The sequence below is a fragment of the Tamandua tetradactyla genome, chromosome 6 (genome assembly GCF_023851605.1).
Source record: "Tamandua tetradactyla isolate mTamTet1 chromosome 6, mTamTet1.pri, whole genome shotgun sequence".
Lineage (NCBI taxonomy): Eukaryota > Metazoa > Chordata > Mammalia > Pilosa > Myrmecophagidae > Tamandua > Tamandua tetradactyla.
The window spans coordinates 74,461,628-74,488,394 of NC_135332.1; the positions used below are offsets into that span (position 1 = coordinate 74,461,628).

Consider the following 26,767-nt stretch of genomic DNA (forward strand, 5'->3'; position numbering starts at 1 on the left):
ATGGCCTCAGCCCATCTCCCAGGCAGCCCACGCCTGCTGTGCATGGTGATCCAGCCATTCTCAGATTCCGGCCACCTGGCACTGCCCTCCCTGTGCCATGGCCCCATGTTAGAGACTCCAAGAGGAGGTGCCTGGAGCAGCATTCTAATACTGCTGGCCCCTCCACCTGTGCTCTGGATGGACACGAGGAAGCAGAAGGGCTGGGCTAGTGTGAAAGTCAGTTCCACCAACAGGGAGGTTCTCAGCCACTCAGGCAACCATGTCCTTCTCTGAAGGTGCCAAAGACTGAGGAATTTCTGTCATCAGACTAAGCGTCTATTTTGCCATGCTGCCACACTACACTGTTATGCAGGCTATTTCACGCAGAGCATACCACATGCATCACACCAGGGGCACCGTGCATGCTATACTGTGCCATTCATGTATACTATACTAGAGGAGGCACAGTATGTACTGTGCGTGATGCACTGGAGTATATTAGACTACATTCATTATGCTAGGCATGTCAGACCACACATGCTACACGATTCTGTACAGTTCACGTTATACTGTCTATGTGACAGTCCGGAAAACTGCATGCCTCAGAAAAACATGCTCTTAAACCTACTCCATTCTTGTGGGTGTGAACCCATTGTAAATAGGACCTCTGGATGAAGCTCTGTCAGTTATAAGCAGGATGAAATTCACATATAGAGAGAAAGCCACAGAAGAAGCAGCCAGAAGCAGAACATCAATTGAAGCCAGAAGGGGAGGGAGAGGCTGGGAAAGCCACCATATGCCCTGACATGTGATAGAGGAGCCCAGGATCCAGCAGCCAGCCCCAGAATTCCAGATTTTGAGCAGCCTGAAAACTAGAACAGTATGATATGTGACAGTGTTATACCACGCGTTAGGCTATATATATTATACCATATTGGATGACATAGACTGTGCCATATTATATTCTAGCACATCACACCAAGTTACAGTGTGCATGTCATACTACAGTATTTATACTACTGTGTGCTATGCCCCGTCATACCCTGCTATTATGAGCTTGATGTCCTGATGATGATGTTCACGACTTTTCATGCCTTTATTTTATTTGATTTCAATAAAGAGAAGAGTTAAAAATACTTATAATTTTACATGTTATCTTTAAAATTCATGTACATTGTTCAATGAGATATTTAAAACTGGTTTTATCGTCACACGATGTGGTCTTTATTCTGATTACAATCAATTCTCATCTCATTCACATAGTAACTTTTAATATTTTCTACCTTCTATTAGCAAAAACTAAATATATGCTAGTTGTACATATTAGTTTTGCAGTGTATACCTTCATCTTTCCTTAAATCTTAGGAAAAGTTTGATCATGATGAACTTGATGGAATTATTTCTGAATTGCATTACGAGATTGTCATTTAATTTTGAAAGCCATATGTGCTGGTTTGAAAGGAAGTATGCCCCCTAAGAAAAGCCATGTTTTAATATAAATCCCATTTCGTAAAGGTAGAATAATCCCTATTCAATACTATATATTTAAAACTGTAATCAGATCATCTCCCTGGATGCACAGTACGGGATTAGATGATGACATGTCTCCACCAATTTGGGGGGTCTTGATTGATTTTCTGGAGTCCTGTAAAAGAGGAAACATTTTGGAGAAAGAGATTCGGAGAGAGCAGAGAATGCTGCAACACTACGAAGCAGAGAGTCCACCAGCCAGCGAAAACGCCTCCCAGGGAGCTTCATGAAACCGGAAGCCAGGAGAAGAAGCTAGCAGATGATGCTGTGTTTACCATGTGCCCTTCCAGATGAGAGAGAGAAGCCCTGTCTGTGCTTGCCATGTGCTATTCCACTTGAGAGAGAAACCCTGAACTTCATCGGCCTTCTTGAACCAAGGTATCTCTCCCTGGATGCCTTAGATTGGACATTTCTATAGACTTCCTTTAACTGGGACATTTTCTCGGCCTTAGAACTGTAAACCAGCAACTCATTAAATTCCCCCTTTTAAAGGCCATTCCATTTCTGGTATATTGCATTCCGGCAGCTAGCAAACCAGAACACCATATATCCAGCTTCAAGGCACGGATACATTCATACTTACCAATAGCCCATAAATAAACACCACTCTAGCTGACAGGACACTGAGTAATATAAAGCAAGCTATGGGATGCAGCAGATAGATGCATTTGTGCTCTAATAGCTTGTTATAAAATGTGTGATGATATTACCACTGAATGATTCTCAGCTGGACTGATTAAGTAATTCATTTTACAAGGTGTTCCATACTTTACGCCTCAATGTTTTTATGATATTCCTCCAAACACACACAAAGGTGCTTAACTGAACTGAAAAATGAAGGCAGACTTTCTCTTGCAAAGCAAGTATGACCAGGCTAATTGGTTTAATAACCAGGATGGGCTTTACCACTTAGTTCATCTCTGAATATTTTCCATAAGCTAAAACTAAACCTTCAGGTTCAAGGCTCTAGGGGGGAAAACTGTAAAGCTTATGACAAGATAAAAGAATTTTCTTTTAAAAATATGTCAGCAAAAGGATCCCGATGTTTACAATATTTTGATTATTTGAGTATATTTTGAGTATATTGGGTTTTTTTTTTTTTTTAGTATATTGGGTTTACTGGGAGCCTATAAGTAGAAAAATATCAGGAGTATTCAGTAGTTATGTAATCAATCCTGGTAAAGACCTTTCTCTAAACCATCCAGGAACTGAGACAATGAAATACTCTGGTAACAGGCTGCAAATCCTTCTGCAAGGCAGGTAACTTCTGGTTCTCTGCCATCAGAGTGGGAGGGTCCAGCTAACAAAATCGATGCGTGACTTCAATGGTTTTGGGGGGGGTTCACAGGTGGTTTGGGGCATACAGTCTAGTAGGAGTTCAAAGTACAAGAGCGCTACCCCAGGGAGGGCACTGAGCTGGGCCTCCTCTAGACATGTGAACGGAGGTGGGCCAAGGCCACTGATCCCACTCAGGGGCTCCCAGGGCAGTTCACACTTTATTCAATAGCTATGGAACTTTACATTGCTTTGTAAAGTGTGCACTAACAATTATTACAAACTTTACACTTTGTAAAGGACTAACAATTATTGCAAACCTCAATTTAAAAATCTTTCTGGATATGTAAAGTCTTGTAACCCTAGCAAATTTCATTATTCTGAGTTTATTGTTACAGAGAGATATTTTAGGTGACTGGTTTGAAAATTTTTGAAGTACAAAAATATATTACATTTGGGGTAGGCCACAGAGGATCAGCAGGCAGAGTTCTCACCTGCCATGCTGGAGACCCAGGTTCAAGTCCTGGTGCCTGCCCATGCAAAAAAAAAAAAAAATATATATATATATATATATATATATATATATATATATATATATTACATTTGAAAAAATGTATACATATGTACTAGACATTCAGATAGAACTGTCAGGAGTGGAGCTCAGAGACAGATGGGAGCGACTAAGTTTAAGTGTCAGGAGGCCTGGAACTCAGGCTACACTAGACACACTTAAGAGTAATTAGACAGTATCGTTCTTTAATGTTAACATTCATAAGATGTTGGAAATTACATTCATTTTCAACCATTTAAATTTAAGACGAAAAATTCTTAACGTAGATGTAACCACACAATGAAGAGGAGCCTTGGGCAATGCTCTCAGGGCCCACGGGGAAAATATCTGCGACCACACTCAGGGCCCACGGGGAAAAGGTGCTGGTGTGTCTGGCATGGGGCTGCAGCACCATTGTGAGGCCAGGTCCAAGTGGCACCCTCAGCCTCAGCCCCATCAAGGGCATGGGAGTGCGGCCCCCCCCTTGATGGGCCTTGTACTGCATGCAGGAGCAAGCTTCATGCCTGCAGAGGGCACTCCCCTGCTTTACTACCAACAGAAACCTAGACAGGGGTTTAACAGCATTTTCTAAAAGTCAAGGAGGCTGACTGTGGCAAGACGGGGGAGTAGGAACCTCTAGGAGTCAATCCCTCCACCAAAACCACTACCTAATTGGCAGGAAGATCTGAGTCGCTACTTTGGGATTGGGGTCCAGTAGAACCCTTACAGCATCTTAGAAAAACTGGAGGAAGAGGCGGGTGAACTTTGCTAAATACAGTGCCCTTTATCCTCTGCAGTGGCCACCACTGCCACCACCAGCCTCTGGGCAGGCAGTGGGGGACACTCAGCCCAGGCTCCTGGGGTACCCTGCTGGTATTAGGATGGGCAGTAAGGAACTCATCCTCCAAAACCTGGGGGGGATGGGGCTTTTGGAGGTACTTTTGATCAACCCCTTCACATGCTAGAGGGGCCAATGTTCTGAACCCTTTCTCGCAAAAACAGCAGAAGAGTCTTAAAGCGGCAGTATGTATTTTCTTTTCTCTATTCATTTCCCATTTGGGAGAAAAGTAGTTTAGAAAAGTCACAAAACAATGGCTCCAACCTTCAACAACAAACCCTAGCAGTCTCAGGGGGAAGAATGAGACTCCTAGATTATAACAAAATAATACTGACTGTCCAGTTCTCCAAATAAAATTACAAAAAAAAAAAAAAAAAAACACAAAGAAATAGGAACATATGTCCATTCACTGAAAATAAAGAATCTGCCAGAAACAACACTGAGGAAGCTCATATACTAGACTTCAAATCGATTGTCTTGAACGTGTTCAATGAACTAAAGAAATCATTTACAAAGAACTAAAGGAAATTAGAAAAACGTTTGAATAAAATAGAGGTAGAAATTATTTAAAAGACCCAAAAGGAAATTTCGGAGCAATTGAAATGAAAAACTCATTTGATGGATTCAACAGTAGAATTTGAACAGGCAGGAAAATCATCAGCAACTTGAAGACAATTGAAATGATCAAGTACAAAGAGCATAAAGAGAAAATAATGGAAAAAACTGAACAGAGCCTGGGGGGGCCCTGGGACACCAGCAAGCAAACCAAAAAATACACATTTCATCCCAGAAATATAAGACAGAGAGAAAGAGGCACAACAAGTATTTTAAGAAGTAATGGCTGAAAACTCCCAAAACTGATGAAAAACATGATATACACATCCAGAAGGTCAATGAACTCCAAGCAGGATAGACTAAGAAAACCACACCAGAACATATGATAGTGAAATTGTCAAAATCTGAAGACAAAGGATTTTGAAAGCAGCAAGGGAGAAGTGAGTTGTCACATGTAAGCAATTCCCACTAAGATTATGAGTGGACTTCTCATCAGAAACCATGGAGGCCAAAAGACAGAGGGAAGACATATTTAAAGTCCTTAAAGAAAACAATTGCCAACAAGAATTCTGTATCTGGCAAAACTATCTGTCATGGTTAGGGACAGGTGTCAATTTGGCCAAGTTGTGGTACCTGTTCATCTGATTGGGCAAGCGCTGGCCTGTCTGTTGCAATGAGGACATTTCATAGGATTAGGTCATAATCACGTCAGCTACATCCACAGCTGATTCCATTTGTAATCAGCCAAAGGGGAATGTCTTCTTCAATTAGTGATGCTAAATCCAATCATGGGAAGCCTTTTAAGGAGGACTCAGAGGAGACAGGTTGCATTCCTGCTTTGGCTGGTGAGCCTCTCCTGTGGAGTTCATCCAGGCCATCCATTGGAGTCATCGGCTTCGCAGCCTGCCCTGTGGATTTTGGACTCTGCGTTCCTACGGTCACGTGAGACGCTTTCATAAATTTTATATTTGCAAGTGTTCCCTGTTGATTCTGTTTCTCTAGAGAACCCTAACTAATACATCTTGGTACCAGGAGTGGTTCTTAAGGAACAGAATCTTAAAAATAGGTTTTTATGAATGGTTTTCTACTCTGACTGGGCTCAGAGACACTAAGGACTCTGATTCCCGTAATCAGAATGACACTCCCAATCCATGGACTGAGTTGGCAAAGGAGATAGTCAAAATATCATCATTCGATTCTCCTAATGCTTCACTTGTACGAAGCCAGACTCTGGGGGATAATGTTTTTGACACCTTTACAGAGTTTTGTAGAAATAAGAGTTATAGAGATGTTGGTTGGTTGTTGTTAGATACACTGTCTACATTAAAGGGTGAAAGGGATGGGCTTAAGGCTTCAAACAAGAAGCTTAAGTGCCGTCTGAAAGATGTAGAGGTTTCTATGAGTATCCTGAAGGAAAATTTTATTTCCTATAGCCGTAGACTTGAGATCTCTGAAAATCAGACTCAGAATCTTATTGTTAGAGTAGCAACTTTACAACGTAAACTGAAATCTCAGTCTTGCATGGTGTCTGCCGTTAAAGTGAGGGCATTGATTGGAAAGGAGTGGGACCCTGAAAAATGGGATGGTGACATATGGATTGATAATGATGTTGGGGGTGAGGTTGAAACCCTAGACCATGCTGAGCCTTCTTTAGATAACCCTGTAATAGTCTGCCCTGAGGACATAGCCGCCCCACCTCCAGCCTGCCTTGAGGAATTGGCCACCCAACCTCCTCCTGAAGGGATTAGCCCTAGAGTTATTAATCCTGTTTCACCAGATGAAACTGCAAATGAAAGCCCTGAAGCAAATGGCTTGGAAGATATTTCTAATTCTTTTCATGACCCACCCCCACCACCCCTCATTTCTTCTAGACCTATAACTAGACTAAAGTCCCAACAGGCCCCTAAAGGTGAGGTACAAAGTATCACACATGAGGAGGTACGTTATACTCCAAAAGAACTGTGTGAGTTTTCCAATTTATATAGACAGAAATCAGGGGAATATGTGTGGCAATGGATTTTAAGAGTGTGGGATAATGGTGGGAGGAATATAAGGCTGGATCAGGCTGAATTTATTGATATGGGCCCACTAAGCAGAGATTCTGCATTCAATGTTATAGCTAGAGCAGTTAGAAAAGGTGTTAACAGCTTGTTTGGGTGGTTGGTTGAAACATGGATCAAAAGGTGGCCAACATTACCTGAGGTTGAAATGCCAGAACTGCCCTGGTATAATGTAGATGAGGGGATCCAGAGGCTTAGAGAGATTGGGATGTTAGAGTGGATTTATCATGCAAAGCCTGCTCTTACACCCCAGGAATGTCCAGAAGATGCACCTTTTACCAGAACAGTGAGAAATAAGTTTGTGAGACTAGCACCATCATCCCTCAAGAGCTCTGTGGTTGCACTTCTCTGTAGGTCACATATTACTGTAGGAACTGCTGTCACTGAGCTGGAATCCTTAAACACAATGGGGATGACAGGATCCCGAGTTGGCAGAAGCCAGGTGGCAGCACTTAATCACCGAAGACAGGGTAGACGCGGGTATTATAATAGACAACAAACTCAAAGGAGGCATCAAAATTATATGACACGCAGAGATTTGTGGCATTGGCTAGTAAATCATGGGGTGCCCAGAAATACAATAGAAGGGCAGTCTACTAAATTCTTGTTGGAGCTGTATAAACAAAAGAGTTCTAGGTCAAGGGAACAGAAGTCTAACCTGAATTACAAAAACACAGAGTCACGGCCCCTTAATCAATTTCCAGACTTGAAACAGTTCACAGACCCTGAGCCTCTTGAATGAAGGGGAGGCCAGGTCCCTATGGGGAAGAAACCTGTTACACTGCCACAAATTTATACTGTTGACCTTCCTCTAAGTCTTCCCCAAGGAGACCGACGGCCTTTTACCAGGGTAACTGTGCATTGGGGAAAAGGAAATGATCAGATATTTCGGGGATTATTAGACACTGGTTCAGAAGTGACATTAATTCCAGGGGACCCAAAACGTCACTCTGGACCACCAGTCAGAGTGGGGGCTTATGGAGGCCAGGTGATCAATGGAGTTTTAGCTCAGGTCCGTCTCACAGTGGGTCCAGTGGGCCCCCGGACCCATCCTGTAGTTATTTCCCCAGTTCCAGAATGTATAATTGGCATAGACATACTGAGCAACTGGCAGAATCCCCACGTTGGTTCTCTAACTCGTGCAGTGAGGGCTATTATGGTGGGAAAGGCCAAGTGGAAGCCACTAGAACTGCCCCTACCAAGCAAAATAGTAAATCAAAAGCAATACCGTATTCCTGGAGGGATTGCAGAGATTACTGTCACTCTTAAGGACTTGAAAGATGCAGGGGTGGTGATTCCCACCACATCCCCATTCAATTCTCCTATTTGGCCTGTGCAGAAAACAGATGGGTCTTGGAGAATGACAGTGGATTATCGTAAACTCAACCAGGTGGTAACTCCAATTGCAGCTGCTGTTCCAGATGTAGTATCATTGCTTGAGCAAATCAATACATCCCCTGGTACCTGGTATGCAGCTATTGATTTGGGAAATGCTTTTTTCTCAATAGCTATTAGTAAGGACCACCATAAACAGTTTGATTTCAGCTGGCAAGGTCAGCAATATACTTTCACTGTCCTACCTCAGGGGTATATCAACTCTCCAGCCCTATGTCATAATCTTGTTCGCAGAGACCTTGATCGTTTCTCCCTCCCACAAGACATCACACTGGTCCATTCTATTGATGATATCATGTTGATTGGACCTAGTGAGCAAGAAGTAGCAACTACTCTAGATTTACTGGTAAGGCATTTGCGTGTCAGAGGATGGGAGATAAATCCAACAAAAATACAGGGGCCTTCCACCTCAGTAAAATTTCTAGGTGTCCAGTGGTGTGGGGCATGTCGAGATATCCCTTCTAAGGTGAAGGATAAATTGCTGCATCTGGCCCCTCCCACATCCAAAAAAGAGGCACAACGCCTAGTTGGTCTTTTTGGATTTTGGCGACAACATATTCCTCATTTGGGTGTGCTACTCCGGCCCATTTATCGAGTGACCAGAAAAGCTGCTAATTTTGAGTGGGGACCTGAACAAGAGGAGGCTCTGCGACAGGTCCAGGCTGCTGTGCAAGCTGCTCTGCCACTTGGGCCATATGATCCAGCAGATCCAATGGTGCTGGAAGTGTCAGTGGCAAATAGAGATGCTGTCTGGAGCCTTTGGCAGGCCCCTATAGGAGAATCACAACGCAGACCCTTAGGATTTTGGAGCAAAGCCTTACCATCTGCTGCAGATAACTACTCTCCTTTTGAGAAACAGCTTTTGGCCTGCTACTGGGCCTTAGTAGAGACTGAATGCTTAACCATGGGCCACCAAGTTACCATGAGACCTGAGTTGCCTATCATGAGTTGGGTGTTGTCTGACCCACCAAGCCATAAAGTTGGGCGTGCACAGCAGCATTCTATTGTAAAGTGGAAATGGTATATACGAGATAGAGCCAGAGCAGGTCCTGAAGGCACAAGTAAGTTACATGAAGAAGTGGCACAAATGCCCATGGTTTCCACTCCTGCTGCCACATTACCTTCTCTTTCCCAGACCAGAGCTATGGCCTCTTGGGGTGTTCCTTACAGTGAATTGACTGAGGAAGAGAAAATTCGGGCCTGGTTTACAGATGGTTCAGCACGATATGCAGGTACCACCCGAAAGTGGACAGCTGCAGCATTACAACCCCTTTCTGGGGTGTCCTTGAAGGACAGTGGTGAGGGGAAATCCTCCCAGTGGGCAGAACTTCGAGCAGTGCACCTGGTTGTTCATTTTGCTTGGAAGGAAAACTGGCCAGAGGTGCGTTTGTATACTGACTCATGGGCTGTTGCTAATGGTTTGGCTGGATGGTCAGGGACTTGGAAAGACCATAATTGGAAAATTGGTGACAAAGAGGTCTGGGGAAGAAGTATGTGGATAGACCTTTCTGAGTGGGCTAAAAACATGAAGATATTTGTTTCTGGTGGTGAATGCACACCAGAGGGTGACTTCAGCAGACGAAGATTTTAATAATCAAGTGGATAAGATGACCCGTTCTATGGATACCAGTCAGCCTCTTTCCCCAGCAACTCCTGTTATTGCCCAATGGGCTCATGAACAAAGTGGTCATGGTGGTAGGGATGGAGGTTATGCATGGGCTCAGCAACATGGACTCCCACTCACCAAGGCTGACCTGGCTACAGTCACTGCTGAGTGCCCAATCTGCCAGCAGCAGAGACCCACACTCAGCCCCCGATATGGCACCATTCCTCGAGGTGACCAGCCAGCTACATGGTGGCAGGTTGATTACATTGGACCACTCCCTTCATGGAAGGGGCAGCGATTTGTTCTAACTGGAATAGACACATACTCTGGATATGGGTTTGCTTTCCCTGCACGCAATGCTTCTGCCAAAACTACTATCCGCGGGCTTACAGAATGCCTTATCCATCGTCATGGTATTCCACATAGCATTGCTTCGGATCAAGGAACACACTTCACAGCAAATGAAGTGCGGGAATGGGCACATGCTCATGGAATTCTCTGGTCTTACCATGTTCCCCATCATCCAGAAGCTGCTGGATTGATAGAACGGTGGAATGGCCTTTTGAAAACTGAATTACGGTGCCAACTAGGTGGCAAAAACTTGAAAGGCTGGGGTAATGTTCTCCAGGAAGCTGTGTATGCTCTGAATCAGTGTCCACTGTATGGTGCTGTTTCTCCCATAGCCAGGATCCATGGGTCCAGGAACCAAGGGGTGGAAATGGGTGTGGTGCCACTCACTATTACTCCTAGTGAGCCACTAGGAAAATTTTTGCTTCCTGTCCCTGCTACCCTGAGTTCTGCTGGTCTACAGGTTTTAGTTCCAAAACGGGGTGTGCTTTCTCCAGGAGAAACAACAGTGATACCACTGAACTGGAAGTTAAGATTGCCACCTGGCCACTTTTGGGCTACTTATGCCTCTGGATCAACACACCAAGAAGGGGATTACATTATTGTCTGGGGTAATTGACCCTGACTATCAGAAGGAAGTAGGACTGCAACTACATAATGGAGGTAAAGAAGAGTTTTCTTGGAATATAGGAGATCCCCTGGGGCGTCTATTAGTACTACCATGCCCTGTGATTAAAATCAATGGAAAACTGCAACAACACAATCCAGGCAGGACCACTAATGGCTCTGAGACTTCAGGAATGAAGGTTTGGGTCACCCCACCAGGCAAAGAACCACAGCCAGCTGAAGTGCTTGCTGAGGGGAAAGGGAACATGGAATGGGTAGTGGAAGAAGGTAGTGATAAATATGAACTTCGACCACATGATCAGTTACAGAAACGAGGACTGTAATGCTGTTTTGTTTGTGTTATACTATTTAAGTTGTAAGATATCAAGTTTAAGAATGAATGTTACCCAAGGATTTGCACACTATTCTGGAAGAGATTTAATGTGTTTCCAGTTATATGCAGGACAGTTGAGTATTGTCAGGTAAAAGAAAAAATGTGTGCTTATTTGTTTTCATTTGGAAATTAAGTATGGTCTAAGGTGATGTATATATATATATATATTTATAATATATTTATATATTTATATATTTATATATATATATATATATATAAAATGGGTGGACTGTCATGGTTAGGGACAGGTGTCAACTTGGCCAAGTTGTGGTACCTGTTCATCTGATTGGGCAAGCACTGGCCTGTCTGTTGCAATGAGGACATTTCATAGGATTAGGTCATAATCACGTCAGCTACATCCACAGCTGATTCCATTTGTAATCAGCCAAAGGGGAGTGTCTTCTTCAATTAGTGATGCTAAATCCAATCATGGGAAGCCTTTTAAGGAGGACTCAGAGGAGACAGGTTGCATTCCTGCTTTGGCTGGTGAGCCTCTCCTGTGGAGTTCATCCAGGCCATCCATTGGAGTCATCGGCTTCGCAGCCTGCCCTGTGGATTTTGGACTCTGCGTTCCTACGGTCACGTGAGACGCTTTCATAAATTTTATATTTGCAAGTGTTCCCTGTTGATTCTGTTTCTCTAGAGAACCCTAACTAATACACTATCCTTCAAAAATGAAGGAGAGGGGACTTCCGGTGAAGATGGCGGCTTAGTAAGACGCGCGGATCTTAGTTCCTCCTCCAGAACAGCTACTAGGGGAGCAGAAACGATACAGAACACCTCCCGGAGCCACGACAGAGATCAAGAAGACAGCGTACCCCATTCTGGAACGGCTGACAGGCTGGGAGAACCCACTCTGGTGAGATTGCCAAGGGGCGCGGGCCTCCCCGGGCCGGGGCAGCAGGCGGCCAGAATCCCTCCCTCCCTCCTTCCCGGGCCGGCTGGGAGAATTGGACAGGCAGTCTCCTCAAGCCGTGGTGGCTGGCGCCCCCGCCACGCGCAGCCCCCCAGACCAGCTGGGAGAATTGGATCGGAGATCCCCAGGCCGCGGAATACGGTGAACAGGGTCCCTTCTAAACACGTGGCTTCCCGGTCCGGCTGGGAACGGTGCACTCCCCCGGACCGCAGTGGCTGGCGCCCTCCCACCACGCTTGGCGCCCAGGGCTGGCTGGGAGATTCGGACTGGCGCTCTCCCGGGCTGCGGCGGCCGGCGACCCTCCCCGCGTTCGGATCCCTGGGCCGGCTGGGAGATTCGGATTGGCACTCCTCCAAGCCACTTCGGCTGACGAACCTCCCCCACGGTGAGAGCTTTCCAAAGTTAAAGGACCCACAGCACCTTTTACTGGTGGGACCCGCAGACAAATGAGTGCCACGGCAGGATAAGAAAAACAGAACCCAGAGATTTCACAGAAAAATATTTCAACCCGTTGGGTCCAACACCCAGGGAAATCTGATTAAATGCCCAGACGCCAGCAGAAGATAACGGATCATGCACAGAAAATTGAAAATATGGCCCAGTCAAAGGAACAAACCAATAGTTCAAATGACATACAGGAGTTGAGACAACTAATGCTGAATATACGAACAGAAATGGAAAACCTCTTCAAAAACGAAATCGATAAATTGAGGGAGGACATCAAGAAGACACGGGCTGAACAAAAAGAAGAAATAGAAAAACTGAAAAAACAAATCACAAAACTTATGGAAGTGAAGGACAAAGTAGAAAAGATGGAAAAAACAATGGATACCTACAATGATAGATTTAAAGAGACAGAAGACAGAATTAGTGATTTGGAGGATGGAATATCTGAATTCCAAAAAGAAACAGAAACTATAGGGAAAACAATGGACAAATTTGAACAGGGGATCAGGGAACTGAAGGACAATATGAACCGCACAAATATACGTGTTGTGGGTGTCCCAGAAGGTGAAGAGAAGGGAAAAGGAGGAGAAAAACTAATGGAAGAAATTATCACTGAAAATTTCGCAACTCTTATGAAAGACCTAAAATTACAGATCCAAGAAGTGCAGCGCACCCCAAAGAGAATAGACCCAAAAAGGCGTTCTCCAAGACACTTACAAGTTAGAATGTCAGAGGTCAAAGAGAAAGAGAGGATCTTGAAAGCAGCAAGAGAAAAATAATCCATCACATACAAGGGAACCCCAATAAGACTATGTGTAGATTTCTCAGCAGAAACCATGGAAGCTAGAAGACAGTGGGATGATATATTTAAATTACTAAAAGAGAAAAACGGCCAACCAAGACTTCTATATCCAGCAAAATTGTCCTTCAAAAATGAGGGAGAAATTAAAACATTTTCAGACAAAAAGTCACTGAGAGAATTTGTGACCAAGAGACCAGCTCTGCAAGAAATACTAAAGGGAGCACTAGAGTCAGATACGAAAAGACAGAAGAGAGAGGTATGGAGAAGAGTGTAGAAAGAAGGAAAATCAGATATGATGTACATAATACAAAAGGCAAAATGTTAGAGGAAAATATTATCCAAACAGTAATAACACTAAATGTTAATGGATTGAATTCCCCAATCAAAAGACATAGACTGGCAGAATGGATTAAAAAATAGGATCCTTCCATATGCTGTCTACAGGAAACACATCTTAGACCCAAAGATAAACATAGGTTGAAAGTGAAAGGTTGGGAAAAGATATTTCATGCAAATAACAACCAGAAAAGAGCAGGAGTAGCTATACTAATATCCAACAAATTAGACTTCAAATGTAAAACAGTTAAAAGAGACAAAGAAGGACACTATCTACAAATAAAAGGAACAATTAAACAAGAAGACATAACAATCATAAATATTTATGCACCGAACCAGAATGCCCCTAAATACGTGAGGAATACGCTGCAAACACTGAAAAGGGAAATAGACACATATACCATAATAGTTGGAGACTTCAATTCACCACTCTCATCAATGGACAGAACATCTAGACAGAGGATCAATAAAGAAATAGAGAATCTGAATATTACTATAAATGAGCTAGACTTAACAGACATTTATAGGACATTACATCCCACAACAGCAGGATACAGCTTTTTCTCAAGTGCTCATGGATCATTCTCAAAGATAGACCATATGCTGGGTCACAAAGCAAGTCTTAACAAATTCAAAAAGATTGAAATCATACACAACACTTTCTCGGATCATAAAGGAATGAAGTTGGAAATCAATAATAGGTGGAGTGCCAGAAAAATCACAAATACGTGGAGTCTCAACAACATACTCTTAAACAACGAGTGGGTCAAAGAAGAAATTGCAAGAGAAATTAGTAAATACCTCGAGGCGAAGGAAAACGAAAACACAACATATTAAAACTTATGGGACGCAGCAAAAGCAGTGGTAAGAGGGAAATTTATTGCCCTAAATGCCTATATCAGAAAAGAAGAAAAGGTAAAAATTCAGGAATTAACTGTCCACTTGGAAGAACTGGAGAAAGAACAGCAAACTAATCCCAAAGAAAGCAAAAGGAAAGAAATAACAAAGATTAGAGCAGAAATAAATGAAATTGAAAACATGAAAACAATAGAGAAAATCAATAAGACCAGAAGTTGGTTCTATGAGAAAATAAATAAGATTGATGGGCCCTCAGCAAGACTGACAAAAAGAAGAAGAGAGAGGATGCAAATAAATAAGATCAGAAATAGAAGAGGAGACATAACTACTGACCTCACAGAAATAAAGGAGGTAATAACAGGATACTATGAACAACTTTACGCTAATAAATACAACAATTTAGAGGAAATGGACGGGTTCCTAGAAAGACATGAACAACCAACTCTGACTCAAGAAGAAATAGATGACCTCAACAAACCAATCACAAGTAAAGAAATTGAATCAGTCATTCAAAAGCTTCCTAAAAAGAAAAGTCCAGGACCAAACGACTTCACATGTGAATTCTATCAAACATTCCAGAAAGAATTAGTACCAACTCTCCTCAAACTCTTCAAAAAAATCGAAGTGGAGGGAAAACTACCTAATTCATTCTATGAAGCCAACATCACCCTCATACCAAAACCAGGCAAAGATATTACAAAAAAAGAAAACTACAGGCCAATCTCTCTAATGAATATAGATGCAAAAATCCTCAATAAAATTCTAGCAAATCGTATCCAACAACACATTAAAAGAATTATTCATCATGACCAAGTAGGATTCATCCCAGGTATGAAAGGATGGTTCAACATAAGAAAATCAATTAATGTAATACACCATATCAACAAATCAAAGCAGAAAAATCACATGATCATCTCAATTGATGCAGAGAAGGCATTTGACAAGATTCAACATCCTTTCCTGTTGAAAACACTTCAAAAGATAGGAATACAAGGGAACTTCCCTAAAATGATAGAGGGAATATATGAAAAACCCACAGCTAATATCATCCTCAATGGGGAAAAACTGAAAACTTTCCCCCTAAGATCAGGAACAAGACAAGGATGTCCACTATCACCACTATTATTCAACATTGTGTTGGAGGTTCTAGCCAGAGCAATTAGACAAGAAAAAGAAATACAAAGCATCAAAACTGGAAAGGAAGAAGTAAAACTATCACTGTTTGCAGATGATATGATGCTATACGTCGAAAACCCGGAAAAATCCACAACAAAACTACTAGAGCTAATAAATGAGTACAGCAAAGTAGCAGGTTACAAGATCAACATTCAAAAATCTGTAGCATTTCTATACACTAGTAATGAACAAGCGGAGGGGGAAATCAAGAAACGAATCCCATTTACAATCGCAACTAAAAGAATAAAATACCTAGGAATAAATTTACTAAAGAGACAAAAAACCTATATAAAGAAAACTACAAAAAACTGTTAAAAGAAATCACAGAAGACCTAAATAGATGGAAGGGCATACCGTGTTCATGGACTGGAAGACTAAATATAGTTAAGATGTCAATCCTACCTAAATTGATTTACAGATTCAATGCAATACCAATCAAAATCCCAACAACTTATTTTTCAGAAATAGAAAAACCAATAAGCAAATTTATCTGGAAGTGCAGGGTGCGCCGAATTGCTAAAAACATCTTGAGGAAAAAAAACGAAGCTGGAGGTCTTGCACTGCCTGACTTTAAGGCATATTATGAAGCCACAGTGGTCAAAACAGCATGGTATTGGCATAAAGATAGATATATCGACCAATGGAATCGAATAGAGTGCTCAGATATAGACCCTCTCATCTATGGACATTTGATCTTTGATAAGGCAGTCAAGCCAACTCACCTGGGACAGAACAGTCTCTTCAGTAAATGGTGCCTAGAGAACTGGATATCCATATGCAAAAGAATGAAAGAAGACCCGTATCTCACACCCTACACAAAAGTTAACTCAAAATGGATCAAAGATCTAAACATTAGGTCTAAGACCATAAAACAGTTAGAGGAAAATGTAGGGAGATATCTTATGAAACTTACAATTGGAGGCGGTTTTATGGACCTTAAACCTAAAGCAAGAGCACTGAAGAAGGAAATAAATAAATGGGAGCTCCTCAAAATTAAACACTTTTGTGCATCAAAGAACTTCATCAAGAAAGTAGAAAGACAGTCTACACAATGGGAGACAATATTTGGAAATGACATATCAGATAAAGGTCTAGTATCCAGAATTTATAAAGAGATTGTCCAGCTCAACAACAAAAAGACAGCCAACCCAATTACAAAATGGGAAAAAGACTTGAACAGATACCTCTCAGAAGAGGAAATACAAATGGCCAAAAGGCACATGAAGAGTGCCTTTTGTCCATTTGCATTTCCCTGGCCATTAGAGAAATGCAAATCAAAACCACAATGAGGTATCATCTCACACCCACCAGAATGGCCATTATCAACAAAACAGAAAATGACAAGTGATGGAGAGGATGCGGAGAAAGAGGCACACTTATCCACTGTTGGTGGGAATGTCTAAGGGTGCAACCACTGTGGAAGGCAGTTTGGCGGTTCCTCAAAAAGCTGAATATAGAATTGCCATACGACCCAGCAATACCATTGCTAGGTATCTACTCAGAGGACATAAGGGCAAAGACACAAACGGACATTTGCACACCAATGTTTATAGCAGCGTTATTTACAATTGCAAAGAGATGGAAACAGCGAAAATGTCCATCAACAGACGAGTGGCTAAACAAACTGTGATATATACATACGATGGAATATTATGCAGCTTTAAGACAGAATAAACTTATGAAGCATGTAATAACATAGATGGATCTAGAGAACATTATGCTGAGTGAGTCTAGCCAAAAACTAAAGGACAAATACTGTATGGTCCCACTGATGTGAACCGACATTCGAGAATAAACTTGGAATATGTCATTGGTAACAGAGTCCAGCAGGAGTTAGAAACAGGGTAAGATAATGGGTAATTGGAGCTGAAGGGATACAGACTGTGCAACAGGACTAGATACAAAAACTCAAAAATGGACAGCACAATAATACCTAATTGTAAAGTAATCATGTTAAAACACTGAATGAAGCTGCATCTGAGCTATAGGGTTTTTTTTTGTCTGTTTGTTTGTTTGTTTATCTTTTTTCTTTTTTTTTACTATTATTATTTTTATTTTTTCTCTATATTAATATTCTATATCTTTTTCTGTTGTTTTGCTAGTTCTTTTCCTAAATCGATCCAAATGTACTAAGAAATGATGATCATGCATCTATGTGATGATGTTAAGAATTACTGATTGCATATGTAGAATGGAATGATTTCTAAATGTTGTGTTAATTTCTTTTTTTCTTTAATTAATAAAAAAAAAAAAATGAAGGAGAAAGGGCAGGCCATGGTGGCTCAGCAGGCAGACTTCTCACCTGCCATGCCAGAGACCCAGGTTCGATTTCTGGTGCTTGCTCATGCAAACAAACAAACAAACAAACAAAACAGAATACCAAAAAAAAAAAAAAGAGAGAGAGAGAGAGCACCAACTTAGATATTTGGAGATATATCTCCAGGTGTAAGCAAGGACTCAAGGAAATGGCCAGAAACTTGAAGAGAAGAAATCTCTGGCTCCAGAAGATGCTAAACTAAGAGACGAAACCAAGAGTTTTGTCCGAAAGCAGCTAAGTGAAGGTCCACAGATGCTTAGAGAGAAAACTACTGGCATCAGAAACTGGAAGCAACGGAATCAGAAAAAAGGAAAAGCACATGCCAGCCAGGTGCCTTCCCAGTTGACAGAGCTGTTTCGGATAGCATCAGTCTTTCCAGTGAAGACTAAGAATGACCCCAAAAGAAAGCGAAGATTTGTTTCAGAGCCAATGTTTATACTCAAGTGCCTGACAGAAGATGGGGCTGAGCAGTGGCAGTGAATTTTCCCCCTTTATCACATATTTCTTTTTCCTTCATTGAAGTCTTTACCTATGGTATCATCAAATACTTTGGTGTCTTCTTCACTGACTTAATGGACAGTTTTGGTGAATCCAATAGCAGGATCTCATGGATAATATCGGTCTGTGTATTTGTTTTAACACTTACAGCACCTCTGTCCACAACCCTGAGCAGCTGGTTTGGCCACTGTGCAGTGCTGATGGTCAGGGGGCTTCTCATTAGCACAGGAATGGTCTTAGCCTCCTTTGCACAGGCCATTCATCACCTGTACACCAGTATCAGGATCATCTTTCGTTGGGGATATTGCTTTAGCTTTATGCCAACTGTCACCATTCTGTCACAGTACTTTGACAAAAGATGCTCAGTGGGTACTACAGCTGCTTCTATAGGAGAATGTTTCGCTGTGTCTACTTTTGCACCAGCAATCAGCTCTCAAGGAGAACACTGTCTGGAGACACAGCCTCCTCTTCCTGGGCTTCCTACAGTTAAGCCATCATCTGTGGAATGCTGCTGAGCCCAATCATCATCTGAGTATCCGAGTCACCCAAGATAACCCCTCAGGAGATCAGAAAGAAGCTCAATATATGCTTGAGAATGAGAAAATACACACCTGAGTAGACTTCAGGACTCAGGAGTAGAAATAAATACCTCACCTAAAAACGTGTGTCAGTCTAACCTGGAAATGGAGCCGAAGGCTGACAAGCAGCAGATCCTCAGGACAAACAGCTCCAAGCAAAGCGAAAAGAGAGCCCTGTTGTTGGACTTCTCAGCTTTGAAATAGAAGTTTCATTTGTTACACATTCTTTGCCCCTTCCTAGAATATCATTCTTTTGGGCATCAGTCTGGGTGTTGAACAGGACCATGCTGCTTCTATCTTATCTGCAATGGCAACTGCAAAGGTTTGGGGGAGAACCTGAGCTGGTGTTGTCCTCACCAGGGAGCCCACTGGTAAGATCCACATTGAGCTCATCTGTGTCATCTTATTGACTGTGGCTCTGTTTCCCGTTACTTTTGCTACAGAATTCTGGGGTCTTATGTCATGCAGCATATTTTTCGATTTTATTGTTGGAACAATGGGAGGCACCCACATCCCACTGTCAGTGGAAGATGACATAGTGGGAATTGAGAAGATGCCTGCAGAAGAGTCTATGTCTTCATTCAGAGTATATCAGGATTGCCTGGACCTTCCCTTGCAGGTCAACCAAAGTAAAATGCACAGCAGAGCCTACCTCTCCAGTGCAGCCGGCATGGCGCTGGCAGCCATGTGCCTTGCACTAGTAAGACCAAGGAACAAGGCCATGTAACAGTGTCAGTAGCACTGTTCAGGTGAAACACGGCAGAGTCGGCAAAGGAAAGTTTTACAAAGACCCACCTGAAGACTTTCTTGAAATGGATCTTAGGAAAACTGAGCACAGAATTCATATGAAAGTGGAGTATGACATGCCTTCGTATACCATCAGCTCCCGTGCTGACTGGGGGCGGGGTGGGATGAGATGGGGGAGAGAGAGAGGCACTCGACTCCACCTTCACAACCACATTTTAAAGGGAATGCATATGGGAACAGAACTACCAATGTGGTTATCTTTTCTTTTGTTTTCCTTTTTGCTTTTTAAAGCCAAAACAAAACTACCAAATACTCTTCCATATATAAATCCAGTTGTATTCAGTAACAAGACAAAGATACATAGAAGAACTCTTTGGTTCATATTCCAATTTTAAAACTGTGACACAAATTGGCAAACTGGTTTTCAGTGCTCTCACATGTCATAAACTACTCTCTTACGAAGCAACTGGCCTAGGTCATCAAAATGAAATTGCCTGTTTAAACAATCTTAAATCGTTTTTCAGGTTTTTCTTTATTTTTAAAAATAAATGAATAAACTGTTTAAGCCCCTTCTGAAAAAATACTGAGGTTCCCATTAGCAAATTATGGCCTCTTAATTTTCCACATATTTCATGGAAATGAACTATGGTTTAAGATCAAACATTTGACTAATGAACAGAAATCTAGAAATATATGGCACCTTCATAAATGTGAAGATTATCACTTTTTAATTAATTTTTTAAAAATATAACAACAAAGATTCTTAACATATGATCATTCTATTCTACATTTATAATCAGTAATTCACAATATCATCACATAGGTAAATATTCATCATCATGATCATTTCTTAGAACATTTGCATCAATTCAGAAAAAGAAATAAAAAGAAAACAGAAAAAAATTCATTGATACCATACCCCTTACCCCTCCCTTTCATTGATCACCAGCATTTCAATTTACTAAATGTATTTTAAAATTTGTTCCCCTTATTATTTATTTTTATTCCATGTGTTTTATTCGTCTGTCAATAAAAGGGGCATCGGACACAAGGTTTTCACAATCACACAGTCACACTGTGAAAGCTGTATCATTATACAATCATCTTCAAGAAACATGGCTACTGGAACACAGCTCTACATTTTTCAGGCAGTTCCCTCCAGCCTCTCCACTACATCTTGACTAATTAGGTGACACTAATTAATGTGTAAGAATAACCTCCAGGATAACCTCTCTTCTCTGAAATCTCTTAGGCACTGATACTTTATTTTGTCTCATTTCACTCTTCCCCCTTTTGGTCAAGAAGGTTTTCTCAATCCCTTGATGCTGAGTACCAGCTCATTCTAGGGTTTCTATTCCACATTGTCAGGAAGGTCCACACCCCTGGGAGTCATCATGTCCCACATAGAGAGAGGGAGGACAGTGCATTTGCTTATTGTGTTGCCTGAGAGAGAGAGGCCACATCTGAGTTACAAAAGAGATTCTCTTGGGGCCTAATTTCAAATAGGCTTAACCCATCCTTTGTGGGGTTAAACTTCATATGAACAAACCCCAGGATTGGGGGCTCAGCCAACTGCTTTGGCTGTTCCCATTGCTTGTGAGAATATCAAGAATTCTCCACTTGTGGAAGTTGAATTTTCCCCCTTTATCACCACTCTCCCAAGGGGACTTTGCAAATACGTTTTTACTTATTGTTTGTGCTGGTTTGAAAGGATGTATGTCCCCTAGAAAAGTCACGTTTTAATCTAAATCCCATTTCATAAAGGCAGAATAATCCCTATTCAATACTGTATGTTTTGAAACTGTAATCAGATCATCTCCCTGGAGATGTGATTTAATCAAGTATGGTTGTTAAGCTGGATTAGGTGACATGTCCCCACCCATTTGGGTGGGTCTTGATAAATTTCTGGAGTCTTATAAAAGAGGAAACACTTTGGAATAAGAGATTCTGAGAGAGCAGAGAACGATACAGCCACAAGAAGCAGAGTCCACCAGCCAGCAACCTTTGGAGATGAAGAAAGAAAATGCCTCCCAGGGAGGTTCATGAAACAGGAAACCAGGAGAGAAGAAGCTAGCAGATGACGCTGTTTTCACCATGTGCCTTTCCAGATGAGAGAGAAACTCTGTGTTCGCCATGTGCCCTTCTCACTTGAGAGAGAAACCCTGAACTTCATTAGCCTTCTTGAACCAAGGTATCTTTCCCTGGATACCTTTGATTGTACATTTCTATAGACTTGCTTTAATTGGGACATTTTCTCAGCCTTAGAACTGTAAACTAGCAACTTATTAAATTCCCCTTTTTAAAAGCCATTCTGTTTCTGGTGTATTGCATTCCAGCAGCTAACAAACTAGAACAAATCTGTTCAAATTTGAACAAATGTTCAAATCTTTCTGGGATTGATCAGAGCATCACTCTGGACAAACCTACAAAATCTTATGCCCTACTCAAGGTTCCACGTACTTATGATGCTCAATCAAGCTTTCCACATAAGTTATATTAGAAACTGCACTAGTCAAAATATAAATTTTGTACCAAATAAACATTTTTTGCTTTAGTCTCACACATAAGTTAAAATTTTAAAATATTAATTACCATCTATTTTCAACACCCTGCAGTACTGACATTCCTTTGTTCTTTCTCATGCAAAAACATCTTTTAATTTGTACATTTAGCCACTATCATTATGCACTCAAGGCATTCCTAGATTATACATTTCAGTCTTTATCACCTTTCTTTCTGATTTCATTTGTGCCCCCAGGCTTCCTCCCTCTATCATTCTCACATTCAGCTTCATTCAGTGTTCCAACGTTATTGTATTACAGCTAGGTAGTATTGTACCATCCATTTGAGTTTTTACAATCAGTCCTGTTGCACAAGCTGTATCCCTTCAGCTCCAAATACCCAATATCCTACCCTATTTCTATCTCCTGATGGTCTCTGTTACCAACTGAAATTCTCCAAGTTTATTCACTGATGTCAGTTCATATCAGTGAGACCACACAGTATTTGACCTTCTGTTTCTGGTAATCTCACTCAGCATAATGTCCTTAAGGTCCAGCCATGTTGTTACATACTTCATAACTTTATTCTGTCTTACAGCTGCATAATATTCCATTGTATGTATATACGACAGCTTGTTTAGCCACTCATCTGTGGATGGATATTTTGGCTGTTTCCATCTCTAGGTAATTGTAAATAATGCTGCTATGAACATTGGTGTACAAACGTACTTGTATCCTTGCCCTCACATCCTCTGAGTAGATACCTAGCAATGGTATTGCCAGGTCATATGGCAATTCTATACTTAGCTTCCTGAGGAACTGCCAAACTGCCTTCCACAGTGGTTGCACCATTTGACATTCTCACCAACAGTGGATAAGTGTGCCTCTTTCCCCACATCCTCTCCAGCACTTGTTGTTTTCTGTTTTATTGGTAATGGCCATTCTGGTGGGTGTGAGATAACTCGTTGTGGTTTTGATTTGCATTTCCCTAATAACCAGGGAAGCTGAGGTTTTCCATGTCTGTTCAAACATTCTGAATTAATTGTTTCAACTCCTGTATCTCATTTGAATTGTTGGTTAGTTCCTTTGACTGGGCCATATCTTCAATTTTCCTAGTGTGATTCGTTATTTTTGCTGGCATCTAGGCATTTAATTACCTTAATTAGTTTATTCTGGAGATTGTTTTCACTTTTTTTACCTAGGGTTTCTTGCTGGATGAATTTGTTGTCTATCTGTTCTTTGACATTCAGTTCAGCTTATTCTAGACCTCTAGCTTAGGTTTTGTTTACGAGATCAGAATTTTTCAGTTCTTGTTTTCTTGTTTCTTGCCCTGCCTGTATGGTGGCTTCCCCCACCCCAACCCCCCTTAGGAGAGTCTACTTAGGTATTATAGACTCCAGCCAGATTTTCCCAGACCAAACTGGCCTCCTCTCAGGAGGAGAGTCACCTGTGTCAGTTTTCCTTGAGATGAGACCCAACAGATTAAAACGTTTTCCTATGAAACCTCTGGACTCTGTGGTTTTCCTATCTTGCCCAGTTTGTGGCACTTTTCTGCCTGCAGGTCCCACCAGTATAAGGTGATGCAGTTCCTTTACCTTCAGCAGACTCTCCCTGCTGGGGCGTGGCGGAGACAGAGGAGAGGCTGTAGGCTGGCTTGAATCGCTTCACTTTTCCAGACCCAGGGGAATTCCAGGGGTCTGAATTCCTTGAGGGAGGGATTCCACCTGAGCTGGGCCCCACCTCCAGACAAGCTTTCAAACAAGCCCAATTCTGCCTATTCCTGGGGCAGTTGGAGCCTGAGAAGCTTTGCAGCTATATCCAAAGGCAGTCAAGCCATAGAAACACAACCACAAAAAAAAGAAAAAGAAAAATCCTTTTCAGAGCAGGACCCCTATTCCTTGGGTTTGCCAATCAAGAGCTTAAGTTGGTTTGTGTACCTTCAGATCCTATGTGCCCCTCCTTTCCTTCAGGGCACAGGCCCTTTCAATTATGTGCTATTCAATAAAAAAATATATCTGTTTCTTTTTTTTTCTTTTTGTGTCAGCCCTGCCCCCTCTGCGCAGGGGCAAAAATCAGCAACCTCCACTTTGACTCAAGGTTCACCTGAGCTGGGGGCCTATTTTTAGCAGTCAGAATTTGTGAATTAATTCCACAATTGGAGCTCCATTGCACCCAGCCCCTGCTGTTAATACAGTCTCTTTCCTTTCACCCCTTGGAAGCAGCCTGTGGGGGAGGAGCGCCGGCCACCGTGGTTTGGGGAACTCACGGTTCTCGGTGCAGCCAGTCCCACTGGTCCAGACTGGGTTACGCTGTGTGTCTGGTCACTGACGTGGCCCCTGCAGTTGTTCTGTAATGCTCCTGGCTATTTAGTAGCTGCTGTGGAGGATGAACTAAATCCCACACCTCACTGAGCCGCCATTTTGGCCTAAATGTCCATCACTTCTTTTTATAGCCAGTCATTACCACAAGTGTTTCAAATCAAAACACAGAATGGCATTCAAAAATGTCTTTTAATTATTCAGTAATACTGACTGTATTATCTTTAATTTAAAACACTGTTTATTACTAAGTTATTCTAGGAGAGGAGGAAAGTAATCAAAAGAAATAAAATCTGAGCATGTGCAGCATTTCTACTGCCTTTCTGCAATCCTTTGAAAGTCTCAAAGAAGACTTCTTGATCTTGTAAAGTTACTCTCCCAAACGGCCAAATAATAACGATTCTTTAATATGTTTCAAGGCAATGAGCAATATTTAAAGGGAACAAAATAATAAATAGCAAGTTGCCTTTAAAAAAATGAAGGAGAAATCAAGACATTTACAGATTAACAAAAGCTGAAAAAGTTCATTACCAGAAGTCCTACCCTACAAGAATGCTAAAGGGAGTCCTTCAGGCTGAAATAAAAGTTACTAGACAGTAACTCAAAGACCTAAGAAAAAACAAAGAACTCTGGTAAAGGCAACAACATGGACAAATACAAAATCTTGTATCATCATTCTTTTGGTTTGTAACTGCTTTCCCTTCCCTAAATAATTTAATGGCGAATATTTAAAGTAGCATTTTAAATCTATGTTATTGAGCATACAATGTATAAAGCTGTAATCTGAAACAATTACAAAATAAAGAGGGAGGGATGGAGATACACAGGTGCAGACAAGTTTGTAAACTACTGATCTAGTTTGGTACTAGTTGAATTAGGTTATTAGTGTTCCACCAACTTAAGGGGATGAAAATGGTATACTACAAAAAGGCAACTGAATACAGGAAAAGACAGTGAGGAACAAGTGCTGGCATGCGCTGCCACATGGGCGAACCTTGTAGATATCCTGCCCAGTGAAATCAGCCAGACTCAAAAAGACAATGAGTGTAGGATTTCTCTTCGAGGAGATACTTAGAATAGACAAATTCATCGAGTTAGAAAGCAGAATGGTGGTGACCAGGGGTGACGGGTGTGGGGAAGAGGAGTCCTTACTAACCGAGCCTGAGTTTCTGCTGGGACGATGAAAATAATCTGGACATAGACAGTGGTGAAAGTTACACAGTCTTATCAATGTGCTTACTGTCAAAGAATTATCCACGTAAAATGGTCAAAACAATTTTTATGCTATATATATTTACTGCAATTAAAAATCAAGAAATTATATTTTTAAAAAGCAGTCAATATGCAGTTTTTTTTTTTTTTTTTTTTTTAAGGAAAGACAGAGAGAAGGAAGGAAGGATAGAAGGAAGGAAGGAAGGAAGAAAGGGAAACATTTTTAAACATTTTCTTGTTCCATTGTATTCTGTTTCTCCGTCCCTGCCACATGGGCTGGGGCCGGGAATCGAACCGAGGCCCTCCGGCATAGCAGGCAAGCACCCCGCCCGCTGAGCCACCGCGGCCCGCCCAATATGCAGTTTTTAAAAAGGTTTTCTTCTCAATTTGCAGATGCTGCACAGACATCATGGCAACAAAACAAACTAGGACACTCGCCATGACTCACCTGTCTCATCTATGTTTGCTACGTGTATTTCCATAAGCATCAGAGATACTTATAAATACAGCCATAGTGGATTTTTTCAGAAAAGTAAAAAAGAAATGGTCCTTGCAGAAGCAGCTGACACGGGCTGCCCACTCCAGCCAGCAGGTCCGCCGTGTCCACCAGGTCTGCGCTTGCTGCCCATGGGTGCACAGGGTCCACCCCTTCATTGTCTGGCTGCCCTTTATCCCATCCTCACCACACGAGATCTCAGCATGGGCCATGGTTCTCAAGCGGCATGGCTGGGACCAGTCTGCCACTGAGGCCACCACTCCCTGCCCCTCACGCCAGGCACTGCCAGGGTTGCATCACACACCCTGGCTTATAAAAACAGTTGTTTCACCAGGTAAAGGAGGACTCTTTTGAATTAGGGAATTTCAGGTCCTCAAGCACAAAATTAGTTTGCCACAGTAATTTTTAAATTTTTATCTTTTAAGATAA

The 26,767-nt window shown here is 41.8% G+C and overlaps 1 protein-coding gene and 1 pseudogene across 8 annotated transcripts in view; one reads left to right on the forward strand and one right to left on the reverse strand.

The window, feature by feature from the left end:
• On the forward strand, positions 1-26,589 carry LOC143685667 (monocarboxylate transporter 7 pseudogene; annotated as a pseudogene).
• Positions 1-26,767, reverse strand: part of CCDC57 (coiled-coil domain containing 57) — a 185,889-nt gene that overhangs the window by 118,173 nt on the left and 40,949 nt on the right. The gene's annotated exons all lie outside the window — the stretch shown is intronic.